Source organism: Denticeps clupeoides, chromosome 10, assembly GCF_900700375.1.
Source record: "Denticeps clupeoides chromosome 10, fDenClu1.1, whole genome shotgun sequence".
Lineage (NCBI taxonomy): Eukaryota > Metazoa > Chordata > Actinopteri > Clupeiformes > Denticipitidae > Denticeps > Denticeps clupeoides.
In genome coordinates, this window is record NC_041716.1 from 15,828,235 (window position 1) to 15,845,210 (window position 16,976).

The window sequence follows — 16,976 nt, forward strand, 5'->3', positions numbered from 1 at the left end:
AGAGTACATATGGTCATGAAAATGTGCCTTAGCGTAAGAACAATGGTAGCCTAGCGGGTAAGGAAGTGGACCCATAATCTAAAGTTTGCTGGTTTGAATGAGCAAAGCACTGTCCCCACAAACTGTTCCCTGGACACCTTTCATGGCTGCCCACTGCTCCCTCAGGGGACCGGTTAAATGCAGAGGGCTCATTTTGTTGTGTGCACTGTGTGCTGTGCTTTCTGTTTATCACAATGACAATCACTTCACTTTCACTACTACCCCTTCACCACAGAGTAGGGCCGCCACTCCTGTACCACAATATTTTGACCTCCCTGTGATCACCTCTTCCTCATCTTGTCCTGTTTACCATTGTCCTGACAAAATGCTGTTTGTATTCCCAGGTGAAGGTTTGAATGAGTGTGTAACTGCTGAACTCTCTTCTTTTTGTCTTTCGGTTCTGTTTTGAAGCTCTGTTTTTTTTTATTACACAGCCCTTAATTGTTATGTGTCTGGTTTGCCCCCCCATATCAATCAATGACAATCACATGTAGCTGATCCTTATAAAGATCCCAACATGTTCTGTAAGAAAACATTCTATGGTTGTGCAATAATGTTATGGGGCATTGTCTGCAATATAGGGTGGAGTATAGCTCAGATATTTTATATTCAAAGTTGAGCAAATCGCAACTTGTTCTTTAGTTGTTTTCTTTTTAATACTCTTACTTTTAAATCTCAAACCTAATGAATTATATTCTGTATCACCTTACAAATAATACAAAAATGTGTCTACATTACAAATATTTACAACAGAACCTTTAATTTTAGTATTGTGTGCTGAGAAAACAGGTTATTATTAATTCAGGACTTACTAGCAGTTTACATAGCATAAACAGAGCCTACCCACACAGAACAATCAATCTATACGAACCACCATACAAACGAAAAAATCTCCTCAAACATATCCCGTGTGAATTGTGATATACCATGAATAAACCTTTGGAACATTTCCAGAAACTCTAACATGCATTAAGTGTAATACTATAAGTGTGTACTATAGCAAACACACATATATTCTGAAGTTTTTTATTTGAATTTGTGATGCCTTCCCATTCAATTTCTAGCAAAATAATACAATAATATGCATAATCTATGAGCACAAAACATTAGCAGATGTGCAATGAGCAAGTGAACTCTAAGATGAACTGTTTAATTGTTCCTCACTGTGTGAATTATGAACTTTCTTCAGTGTGAATCAACACTATCTCTCCTAATCTTTTTAAAAAGCCTGTTTGATTTCTGATAAAGTTTCAGGGTATGGCAGAAGTTCCAGATGAATGTTCCAACTGTTACCCTCAGTTCTGATCCCTGGGATGCCACTTAGGGCTCAGCATGGAACACATGAGCAATCTAGTCTACAGTATGTCTTGATGAATCAAAAAAATCAACTAAACATGTCAGTATAATAGCCCTGATCCTTCATTCCATCCATAAAGCAACCAGTTTAAAAAGGTCAGGGGATTCTTGGTGGGTTTTCTGCTTGCCTCCTTGCAGACACATGCATCACATGACCGATGAGAAGAAAAGAAATTTAGAGTACTATTACTAAACAGGCGCTATGTGAAATGTTATGTGCTAAGCTTGATCGCTGGTGTAAGTTCATAAGGTCAAACGCGTTCACAAGACTTTCATAATTAAATAGTTTTAAAAACTCTTTAATGGTGTTAATGCACACTGGCTATACTATAAAAATGAAAGTAATCTGTCGCACCCAATATTTTAGCATTGCCATAATTTAAAGAGACCACTTAAAATAGCTAACTAATATTTTTTAACTACTGGCTTAAGAAAGATCATGTTCTGGTGACAGAAATAAAAGAGTGGTTTGCTTCTCTTCAAGATAAAGATAACTACCAAATGGCTCTTTCTTGCTTTATCTAGTTATGTAAATGTTGAGGACACCTTTGACCTTACACTAGTGAACAAGCCCCATGCTTAGGCATTTCAATGCCACAGTACCCTTAAACTTTGACTTTGCTCACATGTTGCAAAAGCTTGATGTGTGATCCGGTGTCCAGTTGCTAAGCTCTTGTCACATCATAAGCCTTTTCAGCCCCTATCATCGATCAGACAAGTTCCTGTTCTCATTCGCTTGCAACGTCCACAACGATTACCATCAGACACGCAGACAACCTTGTCCGTTCCCCCCGCTGAACAGGTTTTGTCACTGGTGTAATGTGGTGCCGGCAGATAAGCCGGCCTGACTGCAAGGGCCGCCTGCACAAGCCGATCAGGACAGACCCTACGCAAGACACCGGCTTAAACAATGAGCCTTCTGTTGCTTTGATATCGAGAAATATTTAGCCACTCGTTTATTAATTACCTTGGCCGCCTCTGAAGGCCAGGGTAATTAATCACACTAATTATCTCCTCATGGCCGCCCTTGCTGAAAGCCAGAGCCACCGAGCCTAGTGGAGCACAATGTTACCAGCGGGTGACCCTGGCACCAGTGGCTGGTCCAGCCTGGTAGAGCTCAAGAGCTACTGGCTCGGTTTGTGATGACAGGATGGTTTCCAGAGACACTGTCCTTTGTCACCCAGGATCCACAACAGTGCGTGCAGCCTCTAATTGGTACAGGAAATGTAGGGTGCGGCTGTCCCCGCTTGTTCGGCCGGTGCCGCAAAAAGACAATATATCTTTTTTTCATTTAAACGAAGCAATTATGATTGAAAGTGGGCCTTAAGTTTTGTGCTGCATGATATTTTACATATCCATAATAAATTGGCAGAACTTGTCAATGACAAATTCAAGTGCATCGTGCCTCAGACATGTATTAATGAAAGAATACTGTACAGGAACCAAATTGGCCTTTCCACAGTACAGAACATTATAGATGAAGTGTTATAGTAGCACAACTGAAAATAGGGGAAAAGGAGAAACACACATGAGGTTCCGAATGTGTGTGTGTGTGTGTGTGTGTGTGTGTGGCTGGACGGGCCGGCCATGCAATTCATCACCTCTTTGGCCGCAATTCCTTACCTGAAACAAAATGAGTTCATTTGTCTCACCGCAACTTCTGTTTCTCCCAAAATGCAATTATAATTGACGAGACTGGGCAATCCAAGCGGCGCTCAGGCACCCGCCATGCTTTCCACGGCTGAAAGTGTAATGGCCGGCAGACAGGCCTCATCATTCCATAAATGTGACATCTTAATGCTGGGCCTGACTAAAGCCTTGTGTCGCTGGAGGCCCTTGTTAATGATTAAGGTTTTTCACACACTGCCGCTCTCTACTTGTGGACAGGCTCGCTGTCATCACACTTTGATTGGGACCTAATAGAGCACTTCTTTAGGAGCCTTCTTAATGAAGACCGATACTCAGAGAGTCTTCCGATCTCATTTGTATAACCGGCCTATCTCGGGGCTTACGATAAGATACGTCCAGCGATTGTGCACAGGGAGAAAAAAAATGCCTGAGCACAGAAATAATTGCTGGTAATTTAATGGGTCAGGGTCACGAGCAAGTTCGTAGCCTGGAAGCTGTGGTTCACTGGAGGCCATGCTAAGTGCCTACTGCTGTCAAATTGATTGAGGAGACTGCTGGAACTGGCACAGTTGCAGCTGCACTGCAGTTTGTCGGTTAACAACTGAGGTTTATCGGGGTAGAGCTGGGCAACTTTTCATGATAATGACTGGGGGGTTTAGAGTACAGTGAGCAAGAGTGTTTTCACGGTTGGCAGGGTGTAAGTAAGTCCTGGGTTTTGCCATGTCACGCAAACATTAAAAGGGCAACATTGCCCTGAATTTTTTATGGTTGCATGTAGACCTGTAATCTAAAATGAGGGCAGTGGTGGCCTAGCATGTGTGGAAGCAGACTCACAATCGTATGGTTGCAGGATCGAATCTGCCGAGGTGTCACACACTGCTCCCCACACACTGCTCCCCAGGCGCCTCACTGTTGAACAAGGCATATCTTTTGGGTCCTAGAGCCGGTCCTGGAATTCTTTGCTCAGGTGCTTGTGATGAAAACAATGATGCTCCGAGCGTCTTTTGTTTTAAATTCACATTTTGTTTTTAGAGAATTTCGCTCAAATAATTTGCACCAGTTTTTCAATGCTGAGTGAATGTAGCCTAAACTTGAAAGCATGTGGCAGTGAGTAGAATAGCATCCAGAAACTATTTACAGTGCATCAGTTTTTTTTTTGTTGTTGTTACAGCCTCAGAATTCTACACACAACAACACATTACGACAACATTAAAAAAAGTTTACTTGAGGTTTTGGCAAATTTATTTTAAAATAAAAATAAACTGAGAAATTGCGTGTACATAAGTATTCACAGCCTTTGCTCAATAATTTTTTGCTGCACTATTAGCACTTTCATCCTCAAGTCATTTCGAATATGATGCCACAAGCTTGACAGACCTATCCTTGACCAGTTTGGGCCATTCCTCTTTGCATCACCTCTCAAGCTCCATCAGGTAGGATGGGAAGTGTTGATCCACAGCCATTATTAATAAATATAGGAAGAGTCCTGTTTTTTTTTTTTTATTCTTCCACTTACAGAAAATAGAGGTCACTGTGCTCATTGGAAATTTTCTGCAACCTTCTCCAGATTTGTGCCTTGAGACAATCCTGTGTTGGGCGTCTACAGACAAATCCTTTGACTTAATGCTTGGTTTGTGCTCTGACATGAATAGTCTACTCTGGGACCTTATATGGACAAATGTGAGTGTTTCCAAATCCTGTCCAATCATCTTTTTTTCCATAGCTGGACTCCAATTAAGATGCAGAAACATCTCAAGGATTATATGGGGAAACAGGATGCACCTGAATTCAATTTTGACATTCATGGCAAAGGCTGTGAATACTTATTTACATGTGTTGCCCCAGTTTTTTTTATTTTGAATAAATTTCCCAATTCTCAAGTGAACATTTTTCACATTGTTATTATGGGTTGTTGTGTATAGAATTCTGAGGAAAAAATTTTATCCATTTTGGAATAGGACTGCAACATTACAAAATGTGGAAAAAGTGACATGATGTGAATACTTTTCAGATGCACTGTATATGCTTCTTTCCCTGTGTATTCCATTACATTGCTCAAACTGAACAAGAGCTGTAGTATTACTGTAGTATTCTGTGGGGCAGGGCACTTTATTTCATTTCAGCAGTTAGTGTGCTCATTTGTCAGTAAAGACAGCTGACGTATTTATGTTTGCTACAGAAAGAACAAAAGCACAGTTTGTTAATAAGGAATTTTTCACAGTTTTATATACTTTGATTTTGACTTTATTTTCTCCTTTTTATTGTGTAGTTGGATCATACAATTAAGAATTTAGTACTTTTGTGGTCCTGCATTTGGTACTTTTGTGTTGATGAAGTGCTAAGTTGGATTTATGACTAGTCCTTTATTACATCAAGTAATTTTTACTCAAAGTAAATTCTAAATCAAGTCATTTTTTGCTTTTACTCGAGTAGATTTTTATATAGGTACTTTTTACTTTTACTTGAGTAGAACTGGACAGCTATAATTTCCTTACACCATCCTCACATGGTTTCTTTCTTATTCAGGGAGTTTTTCCTTGCCACTGTCACCTTTGGTTTGCTCACTGGGGGCATTGAGCACTGTTTTAATGTGAGGCACTTTGTGTCAATTTTAAAATTGCTGTATACATAAAAAAATGACTTGTTGACTGATTAACTAAATGAGGTTGTAACAGCATGATCAACATTTCAGACTATAGCTCTCTTGTTCTTAGCTCTTCTGTTATGTTTCCTTTGCCAGTAGATATGGAATGGATGTGTAGCTACTGTAAGAAAAGTACAAACACTTTAGTTTGTGATTTAGCAGTTAGTTGTTCAATGTATCAAGTGTCACATTTCTCACTCTGCGTTATACATCTTGGCTGAACAGTTCAGCTGTGCTACTCTTTGCCTAGACGGCCCATAGGTTTGTAACTGGCTCCTGGGTTTGTCCCTTTCAGTTCATCCCTCCGAGCCGACATGGTACCCTGTGCCTAATGAACAGCAGGGAGGCTTTCTAATCACTGCTGAGCACATGGACTGCAAACAAAAGTTTATCATACATGGCCAGGCAGGGCTCAGTTCGTAGGACCATCTTGAGGGCATGGAAATGGCCAAATTATATTTCTCCTGTTAATTCAGTAAATTGAAGATTTCTCTGGGGGTGTCTGGTAGGAGAATAGTACCAGTCCAGCATTTCATTACACCATTGTTATCTTGTTCCTATTAAGTGAACACGTACAGATTGCACAATACATCCTCCATTTGCATTTCTGACATGGGGTCCAATTCAGCAAAGTAAATTACTTGCAAAATGTTTTTGCTTTCCAGTTATTCTATCTATCTCTCTTTGAAATTTAGACCATTTAATTACAAATGTTAGGCCCACAGCTTTGGCAGACATTGCCATGAGCTGGTGGTAAAACCCATTTGTGGTTCAACGAGGCATCAATCTGAACCATGAACTGAATTGTCGGGTTCCAAACAAAGCAATCCAGAGTCCAAGTCTTTGTATCAAAGCCGCTTTCACTTGTCATTTCATTTAATTTAGCAATACAATGAATTCACATTCCCCAGGGCTGAGACAGTGGAGTTATAAGTGAGGAGACATGCCAGAATAATGAATAGAAGTCAATGGATACATTTCTGTAATACCAACAATGATGGCTCTATACTTATATTGATTAACTGAGCCTGTTCTGAATGCATGTATGACTAGTGTTGACCTGCTAAATCAGACCAACCATCAACCTGCCATATCTCACACCTACTATGCATTTGTTTTCAAGAAATAATCTAATTGGAAAATGACAATTGCAATTCACGAAATTTCATGAGCGGTTGTGCAAACTGCCAGAGGTTAAGAAAAGAAAAACTAAAAACTACACTTCAGACTAATACGGGGAACTTGTTCTGTAGCAATTACATTTGAAGCCTTGAAAGTTGATGTTTCCAATTCCTACAAATGTCTCAACATTTCTTGGACCAGATTGTTTCTAACATAATAGCAAGAAAAGGAAAATTAACAACACAATTGTGACAGATCATCATAACACATAAAAGTATAGGTGTTTCTTACACAGAAATAACAAAAAAGTCAAGGTGACATTGAGTACAGTCTCTAAAATACGTCAGTAATCCTCAGTTAGGGTTCACTCTACAGCAATGTAATGAACCAAAACGTTTAAGCTATATACCAGAACTACCTTATGATGAAAGAACAAGATGTTCATCTTGAAAACATGGGGTGGCCGGCAAACTCTCCACACTTAAACCCCATGGAGCTGGTTTGGGATGAACTGCAAAGCAAAGCAACCCACAACGACTGGAACAGAGTCGTGAAGAACTTTCCGAATTTTCTTATTGGATTTCTATTGCAAAATGAATGCCACCGGTGTGTACATCTGTTGTATCTTCCACGGGTGGCTTTGATGACAATAATGAGAGGAAAGCATTAAATATTGACTCTTCTGACAACGCATCAATTTGTTTCCCAAGTGGAAACTAGCAATTAGCAGGAGACACCATTGTTGTCCAATTGCCACTGACTGGCAATGCTGCTGTAACGCTGCTTTGTAACGTGCATTTACTTATGCGGCAGCAGCCACTTGAACCACCATCAGGGTTCAGGCATGTTTGAACAATGAGTCAAGAGACGTCAAACTAAGACTGGGACAACCTAGATTCGTCTGCTTTATTTATTTAGTTTTGTAGACCCTTTCAACTTTTTTTTTCTGCACCCTTTTCCTTGCACCCAGTCAGACAATTACACACCAGAGAGCACTGCACAGCTATGGCGCTCACACGTTCACAGATTCACACTCTTTTAATTAGCTGCAGCTTTATTTAGTTCTCCATTTCCAGTTCCTCGGCTCCCGGCCCTCGCGCACATGCAGCCTCCCCGGCATATGTGCTTTCAACCCAGCTACTCTGAGACGTGGCCTTGATTCAAACCCCTCAGCATAATGGGCCTCTGTCACCGATTGGCCACCGATTGGTTTTTGATTTAAAAATGTATTTTAATAAATATTGTTTTCTCCCACTCACCCCCGTGGAACCTCGGCTACATGCTGGACTACCAGAGTTGAGGGAATATGATGCCCTGAACAAAGTTTGTTTAAGTAAATAAAAAGGACAGTTAAAATGCTTACATTTTAATAAAATAATGTGTGCAACATTTCTGGGTGCTGTATGAGCTATAGTTGGTATTACTTGTTCTCATGCAGGAGATCAATAAAACACTCATAGTATATTGATTTTAGCAGAGATTAGAATTCCTGAGTGCTGCGTATTATAGTTACCAAAACATTTGTAAAACTGATTTTGCTCTAATAATTTAAAACAGGAGCTAAGATAAAATATGTTCATATTATTAAAAAATTATTCCTAAAATGTGTGGAGACTATTACTCTGTAAAATTGCTTGATTATGCAGGACTTTGGTTAGTTTGCATTAATCACAATTCTTTTTTTGTTCTGCATGTTCCATTTTCCCACAACTCGAGTGTGTTAACTCCCTGTTATTCATCAATTGTATATAGAGAACTTGTGAGATTACATGATTTTTTATATACACCATTGTCAAATAAATTATTTAACACAATGCATTGAAGCTGAGGGCTCATCATACCTGAATGTGGTGTGGTGGCTCATCTCAAAGAAGGGGAGTTGGACGATTTAATATCTTATGTGTAGTTTTTTGGTCTGTATTGGCATTGTTATGACTTAAAGTGCTAAGTCAAATAAAGTGTCCTGACACGTGTCGGTAGCGTCCGCAGACTCAGTACAGACACAGAACTGGGGGACTTGTTCAGTTCTTGGCCTTTTTGTGCGTTTCAAACCTCAGCATCCGTCTTCCATCCGTCTGTCTTGGTCGTGACACCCATGAAGCTGCTTTGGCAGAAAGCGCTATATAGAAAACACCTCTCCATTCATGTCTTTGCACATTAATCTAACAGCATTCAAATTTGTCCCATTTCTCATGTTCATTTCCTGACCACTTCCTGCCCTTTATCTAATGCCATCCCAAATCAGAATTCTCAGAGCAGTGATAAATATTAAATCCGTGAAAGTGCCTACAGAAGCCGTCCCGCCCCCACTCCCCTCGCTCTACGCATTTCGCCGTCGTCACTGAAGCACTGTTGTGGGGCCCGCGGCACTTGCCGGCGCTGCGTGATGTGTGCCTCCGAGCCGGCACCAGGCTCAATAAATCACCCAAAAAAACAGTCGACGACAAAGACAGAGCGTTACAATTACAATCCAAAGGCTCACACCGCTGGTATTATGACACAGTGAGATGCGCGGCGAGCCCAGCTAGCTGCTGCGCAGAGTGCCAACGCAGCAACAAATGAACAGGGTTGTCCTCATAATCTCTTATTCATCCCCGTAGGCCACTCTGCCCCCCCCCCATCGATATCGTATGCACGAGCTCTGTCATGTTAGTAATCTATTACACACTCCCCGGCGGCCCAGCCGCGTCCCCGTAAGACGCCGGCCGCAAAATTACGCCCCGAACAAAACTGTGACGCGCCAATCCCCTAACATGCACAATGCACTTTTTTTAAATCAACATTTGCAGCAGTACCCCCCTCGCTGCGTGTTTGTTGGCATCTACTGCCATTTAAACGTGGATTTTGCTTTAGAACGCTTGCTTCGCGGGCCTGCAAAACGCTTCCCCTTCTGACTCCTATACAGTATTGATACCCAGTCTAATGTGCTGTAAATAATCACATCACCGTAACCAATTGTGAGGGCAAGGACGAGCAGTTGAAGTGCCCTGCACTCTTGTCACAAAAAGACACAATGGGACCCATTGTTTAACCATGTAGCTACTGCATTAAACATTAAATAATTCAGTTCCTGATAAATAAAGAAGGGTTTGTTTTAAGGGGTTAAACACATTAGACTTGCCAATTTGTCTCAGTCCTTCCAAACTTGTTATCATCTTTTTTTTTTCTTTCAAAAATGCATTCTTTCCAAATTCGTGTCCGCCACAGCAAATTATTCTGAGACTAATGAAAGGGAAGAAATTGTAATTCAAAGAACATTGACTTTCGATTTAAATTCATGTCATCTTAAACTAATGACAGGCTTTTCTATCCAAAGGTGCACATAATGCAATTTCATCAAAGTTAAAAGTTAATAAAAGCGGCAAAAAGAATGAAAGGGCGCATATGAAAGCGCTGTTTCTCTGTGTGCAGCAAGATTATTTCATTAATTTTCTGTAATTCACATATTTCTGCTTGATTTAAATAAATGGCTACTGCATTCTGGGCCCTTTAAAAAATCACTCCTATGTGGTTTGAATTAGAAATTGGAACAAATTCCCAGTTTGGTAAAGTAAGATCAGCCTCAAATCAGGCAGCGTGCAGCAGTCATCAGACATGCGGATGTGTAATTTCACATCAACCAATCAATTTTAATTTATAAAGCGTTTTTTTACAACGTTCCTTGACACATAGGAACAGTGCTCAAAGACCCCAGTCGGCAAGCCTAACGCGACGGTGGCAAGAAAAACCAAGGAACCAAGGCTCAGCAAGGGGAACCCATCCTCCTCCAGGTCACCATGAGTGGTTGAGTGAGATATATCCAGGAAAATATGGAATATAGCGGTTATTGCGGTCCGGTATTGTTTTATAACTTAGTATTGAGGGAGTATAATAGAGTTCAGTTTTTTATTGTTTTAATCACTCGGACGCAGGAAACGAGCCAACCGGCAACCAAGTAATGCCACCCACACCCACGCACTTAAAAGAACGTTGTTTTAGTTGCGTTGTGGGAATTAAAGAGCATCTGCTGAGGACTGCCGAGGCAGCCGCCTGTAAAACACTCCACCGGTGTTTCGTCTTGTTCAGGCATCTTCCAAGCGCTGTTCACACTCAATACTGTTGTGCGCCAGGCACAGCGCTGCCATAAATCATTAGCCGAGTGCTCTGACAGTGAATCCTGCCCGGGCCAGGCTTCTGCATTCATCTCTCTCTAACGCAACGTCAGGCTAATGAAAAAAGTGGGGCTGCCCCGTGGATCCACAAGCAAAGGTCTGCAACAGCACAGGGTTTAACAGGCTCGACTTTTCGGTTTTTTTTTTGGTCCCAGAGACAGCGCGAGCCTCTGCAACTGGTAGCAACCCCTGGTACAAATCGCATTCAGGGCGATTAGTAATATAGGAATCTGCCCAACATAGATCCCACCCCGTTAATGGGAACAAAGCATCACGCCGTTGGCGGTCACACGGCTATGATACATGACAGCAATTCTTGGCGCTAGGGTGTCAACAAACGAGAGCGTTCGCTTTCTCTCAAGGGGAAGGGCCGGACGCCGCTGCACGTTGATGGAATGAGGTGGGCCTACTTTTCACACCGTAATCGCACCAGCCAGAGGCCGCGTGTTCTCCCGGGGGTTATCAGGTGACCTGTGGCCAAGGAGCTCCTCAGCGTGTGTGAGCGCGAATGGCACGGACTTCATAGCCCTCCGCCCTGCACAGAATCGCGGAACGAACGCGAATGTGAAAATGCAATGCAAATGAGAGGCACCCAGCTGATCGCGAGCGTATGCTGAGGGCCAGGAAGACTAAGCAGAGTCTGGTGTGTGGCATGGATTTGCGACTCTACACCCTCCGGTACCCATAGGCAGGGGGAATCTGATGAGATCCATGCTATCGCAGCTGCATCACACCGGGGACGTTACAGGGTGTTGTCCTAATTGCAGTTTCCTGCTTCCCTGAAGACGGTGTGGCAGCTGCTGCACAGACCCAATGCGAGGACGAGTCTAAACTGTCTATGCCCCTGCACTCTGAAGCATGTTTTAGTAGCATCGAGTTCAGTGCCACCTCAAAGATATTTGGCTCTCCAAGTACGACCAACTTCAAAATAGAGTATAGTATTGGGCCAAGTTAACTAGTTTACACGGGAAGCAATTTTATTCGTAACATGAATAATATTTATTATTGACTGAATTCCAAACAGAAAGTGAAGTGACATTAACTGAAATTTACTGAGGTGATTAAGAATAATCAATATGCTGAATTTGAACACACTTTAGCTGTGAATATTAACTGTAATCTTGCGTATTCCCAGCCAGTACTGCTAGAGGGAGCCAGAGTGCCCCAGTTTGAGAACCAACGCTCCGTATGTAAATGTATTGCTTGTGAATAAAAGTTTCAAATGACAACTTATCTGCTGACAATTGTTCAAGCCACTGTTTGTGCTTCGAATGTCAGAAAATTAACCACAGAGCCGGCAGATGTCACCTCCTTTCAGTGTCAACGGGCCCCTAATGAAGTGGCGGGAGCAGTGGGCACATTCCGGCTCCCGTCCTTGACTGTGATTAGCTACCGAGTTGTCTGACAGCACACACGCACACACACACCCACAGTGCCACACAGCTTCATGCTTTACGGTGTCTGGCTACGAGCTCAGGGGAGGACTGTTGTTTACACGTTTTTCTCTCCTCTGATTACTCTGCTCTGCTTTCAGTTTTTCCCTAATGGAGAAAGTGGCCCCGTTATTTGTGACGGGTCACAGACACACAGGGTTCCCATAACTGATGGGGTTGTTTGTTGGGGTGGGGAGGGAGCTGGGCGAACTGAGACAAACCATGGTGGCCCAAGCTCGAGCTTGGCAGGAGTGAAAGGAGGAGCAACTCCTTTCCACTCCAGAACTCTTTTAAAGCAGCGCCGAAGGGGACTTCTGTCGCTTCACTGCCATCGCAGTATGTCAGCTGTGTCTACTTTTATTTTTTTCCAAAGGAACATGATAAATATGCGCTTCTCCGGATGCTGCCGAGCCTGAAGCTGCTGAGGACCTTCACTTATCTGACACTGGCTTATAAAACTGTATTTATCTGCTTGACGTTTATTGGGAAGGTGTTACTTTTTTCAGGGCAAATTTCAAATGTTAAATACATTTCGAATATTTGCTATTTCCCTGGGCGTAGCTACATTTTCATGACTGCGTTGTGCTGAGTTTGTGCAGTATTTTCAAAATGTTGATAAATCACAATACCAAAATGATTTCATTTCCATTCAGGAGAAAAAACTTTGCAGGATTGTTTATATTGCAGCAAAGGCCCTAATAGAAGGTGACACGGGCACTTCGTGCAAGCTATTAAGGCAGAAAAGCAAGTCTTTTAATTGTGGGAGCCGCCATGGGATTTCTAGAAGGTTCTAGAAGCCGCCAATGTCATCTCAGACTGTAGGACGACCTGCATACACATAGTGTGTCTGTCTCAGCAGAATTTAGAAGACCTAAAAAACTCCCAAACCTGCACTATTTCAGAATGCCATGTGACTCTAGTTGTGTTTCCGTCAGTGAAACAACTTATTCCACTGTGCCTAGTGGGTACACACACTCGCCCATGAACCAGAAGACCCAGGTTTAAATCCCACTTACTAACATTTTGTCCCTGAGCAAGACACTTAACCCTGAGTGTCTCCAGGAGGGGACTGTAAGTCGCTCTGGATAAGGCAGCAGGTAAGTCATGTTGCAGGTAAAGGTGGGAAAATAATTGTCTCTTGCAGTTGTGCGAAATGCGTCTTTTTCTAATCTTTTGAAATCCCATTTCTTACACATGTGCAAACTTTTTGGGGCAACATGTGGGCGGTTTTGTTTTTTTTTTTCTTGCTTGTTTGTCAGAATTGGCCGCGAACGGTGACGTGCCTTCCTGCATGAATGGAAGGTGGGGAGAACCTGGGGAGAACCTGGGGAGAACCTGGGGAGAAGGGGGATAAACACCGACCAGATTAGTGGCGCGGGCGTGTCCGCAGGCAACAGATGTCTGATCGGAGGTGAGAAGAACGCGCAAGGACGCGGGTGGGTGTGGCGCAGCCGCGAAAAACGCCCGAAGAAAATCCGCCTCGTCGGAGTGATGAAAAAGTGCCCCGATGCGTTCGATCACAAGGAACTGTCCGTGTTTATTTGTCTACGCGTAATTAATATGGCTGCACACACTTGTGTTCTGCGCAGTTACTCATGGTTTGCCACGATTTTGGTATCGATCGAAATAAGCGTTTAGTGGACCGTAATGCTTCCTTCGAGGTTTAATCTGGTCCAGCCCCGGCACGGTCAATAAACCGACCATTGAAGTTCAACGTGCATTTATTTATGCATTTTTTCCTGTTCCGTGTGCGTCCCTGTTTGTGATGCCGCCCGGCATCGTGTCCCCTTCGCTTTCCAATCCCGCGGATTCACAGTTTTAGAAAAAAAAATTATAATGTCTATTTGTTTTGACGAATCCACGCGCGATCAAGCCTCGGGATTGAAACTGTCCCGGTAAGTTTGTTGGGTCGGGTGGGTCGTGGTGGAGTAATTCGACGAAGGAGTTATGCGCGCAGGGAATGGCCAATGCAGGTCGCCGCAAGATGGTTCTTTTTTGGGTTTTTTTTTTTGTTTTTTTTTGAGGAACTGCGGTGGAAACCGTTAGCATGTTGAATAAGCGTCCGTTCCTCGTCGATTTGTCACGACATTAGATGTAACCGGGCTCAGGGCTACATAGCGTGTCCGTAAACGAGCGAACTTACGCAATGGTACTGCGCTGGGCGCAGGGCAGAGACAGGAGTTCGTACCTTGGAGGGTCGGTTCCGAGGAAGAGGTCTCCTTTCCGTCCGAATCAGACGTCCAACTTGTGTGTCGGGCTGTCGCCGCCCGCAGTCGTCGTTTTCTCTGCGTCTGGCGGCGTCTCCATATTCCAAGTCGGCGGCGCTGTCCACAGGCGAGTGGTGCTGAAAGTCTTCTCATTCATTCATTCTTTCCTATTTCTGCCTCCTTCTCTCTTTTTTTTTATAAACTTGTGATGCCCACCTCCCACTGAGCAGCGGGAAATAAGTCTTTTATCCGGGAGGAATTTTCTCGGAAGCCCCCACGCTTGCCCGTGGCTGTGGGGAGTGGGTGATACTGAACCCCCCCCCCCCCCCCCCCCCCCCCTTCCCCAGCCCACCCGAGTCAAGAAACGCCCCCATCCGAGATGGGCTGGGGTTTAATTCGGAATGGATTTTGGTGTTGTTTTAGCCTCTAATACGCCTGAGCCCGGGAATATAACGGGGAACTGAAATTTTACAAAGTGGACACAGACGTAACACTGGTCACAGATGAACCGTGAAATATTTGGGCTTTAGCGTTTACTCAAGGGATTCTTTTATAGGCTCGACTCCTCTCCGTCTTTATTCGGTGCGTAAAATCAGATTGGAGACGTAAAGGGACCCGAAATGTACAAGCTGGCAGGCGGTCCGTTTTCTGGCCGGATTCGGGATCGAGCGCACTTTCCCCTCTCCGTTCCATCCGTTCGTCCATCTCGCCATCCACGCGGCGCGGCGCGGCGCGCTTCCGAAGGTTTGCGGCGCCGACTAGTGCTGCGATTTTAATAGCTCGGGCGCCGTGATCTGCTGAAAACGACCAGACGATTCACAGGGGTACATATTTTATCACACTTTTTCTATTTAACACCAATGTCCTCTCAGTCGTGGGCGTGGAGGCACACGGTGGAGAAATGACGTCCTTCTGGACCAACAGGTGCCACGTACAGCAGGACAGATCCACGATAGAGCTGTGGGTGTAGAGACACTTTCCGGGAGGCACAGGGCCAGGAGTGTGAGGACATAAATAAAGCAGACAGGCATACACACTGGTCCTACCTTACCTTACCATACCATAACATACCATACCATACCATACCATATTTATAAAGCACTTTAACACAACAAAGGAGCTGACCAAAGTGCTGTATATTAAATCAGACAGGGACAAAACGTTTGTTAAGGAAAAAAAGAAAACAGAATAAAATAAAATAAGAGAAACATGCAGCAATTTGAATTGAACAAGGGGTTGAACAAAACAGAAAATATTTAAGACAACTCTCATGATAGCTGGACATGGCGAGGAAGAAGGACGCATACGCACGACGTCACGAAACAGGGGTTTAATACATGGTGGACAGGACAGGGGAAACAGACACGAACAGGGTAGCTTTATACAATCATACACAGGTGAACACGATCAGGAAACATTACACAGGACCAACATGAAACTCCGAACTCCGGACCCGGATTGGCCCCTGCTGGACCGGATCAGGAAAACAACATATTAAAAGAGTTAAGAAAGGACTGCATAAGAAACCACATAAAACACTGCATAAGAACACCGTATAAGAACCCCGCCACACTTTGTTAAAAGCCACGGTGTAAAAGTGAGTTTTTAAACGAAATTTAAACACAGTGATTGAAGGAGCCTGTCTGACAAATCATTCCATAGAGTCCTGAAGGCAACTACAAGAACCTGTGCAAATATTCTATCACAAAACATTTTTATCCATGTGGAAACAGTGCATCCCGAAAGTAATCACGGCGCATCACTTTTTCCATGCTTTGTTATGTTACAGCCTTATTCTAAAATGAATTAATTTAAATACATTTTCTTCAAAATTCTACACACACACAACACCCCATGATGTCAATGTGAAAAAAATTACTTGTGGTTTTTGCAAATAAAAAAAAAAAAATGTACATGCATATAAGTCATTCACAGCCTTTGAAGCTCAAAATGGTGCTCAAGTGCCTCCTGTTTCCATTGATCACCTTTGAGATGTTTCTGCTGCTTAATTGGAGTCCACTTGTGGAAAAAAAACTGTAAATTGGACCTGATTTGGAAAGGCACACACTGTGGCACAGAAAGTCCCACAGTTGACAGTTCATGTCAGAGCACAAACCAAGCATGAAGTCAAAGGAATTCTCTTTAGACCTCTGAGACAGGATTGTCTTTAGGAACAAATCTGGGGAAGGTTACAGAACATTTTCTGCTGCTTTGAAGGTCTTTCCCTTAGAGGGAAAGATAACTGCAGCAACGTACAGAGAAATCCTGGATGAAAACCTGCTTAAGAATGTCCTTGAGTGACAAGTCCAGACTTGAATTCGGTTTAACTTCTCTGGAGAGATCTTAAAATATCTGTGCACCAACACCTCCCATCCAACCTGATGGAGCTTGAGAG

At 43.1% G+C, this 16,976-nt stretch overlaps 1 protein-coding gene across 3 annotated transcripts in view; it reads right to left on the minus strand.

Annotated features, from left to right (window-relative positions):
• LOC114798140 (metabotropic glutamate receptor 4-like) overlaps positions 1-14,873 on the minus strand; it is a 179,022-nt gene extending 164,149 nt beyond the window's left edge. For all 3 annotated transcript variants that reach the window (XR_003751028.1, XM_028993575.1, XM_028993577.1), the window contains exon 1: positions 14,563-14,873. The gene's annotated coding sequence lies outside the window, so the exon portion shown is untranslated. The remainder of the gene's footprint in view (positions 1-14,562) is intronic.
• Positions 14,874-16,976: the final 2,103 nt, after the last annotated feature.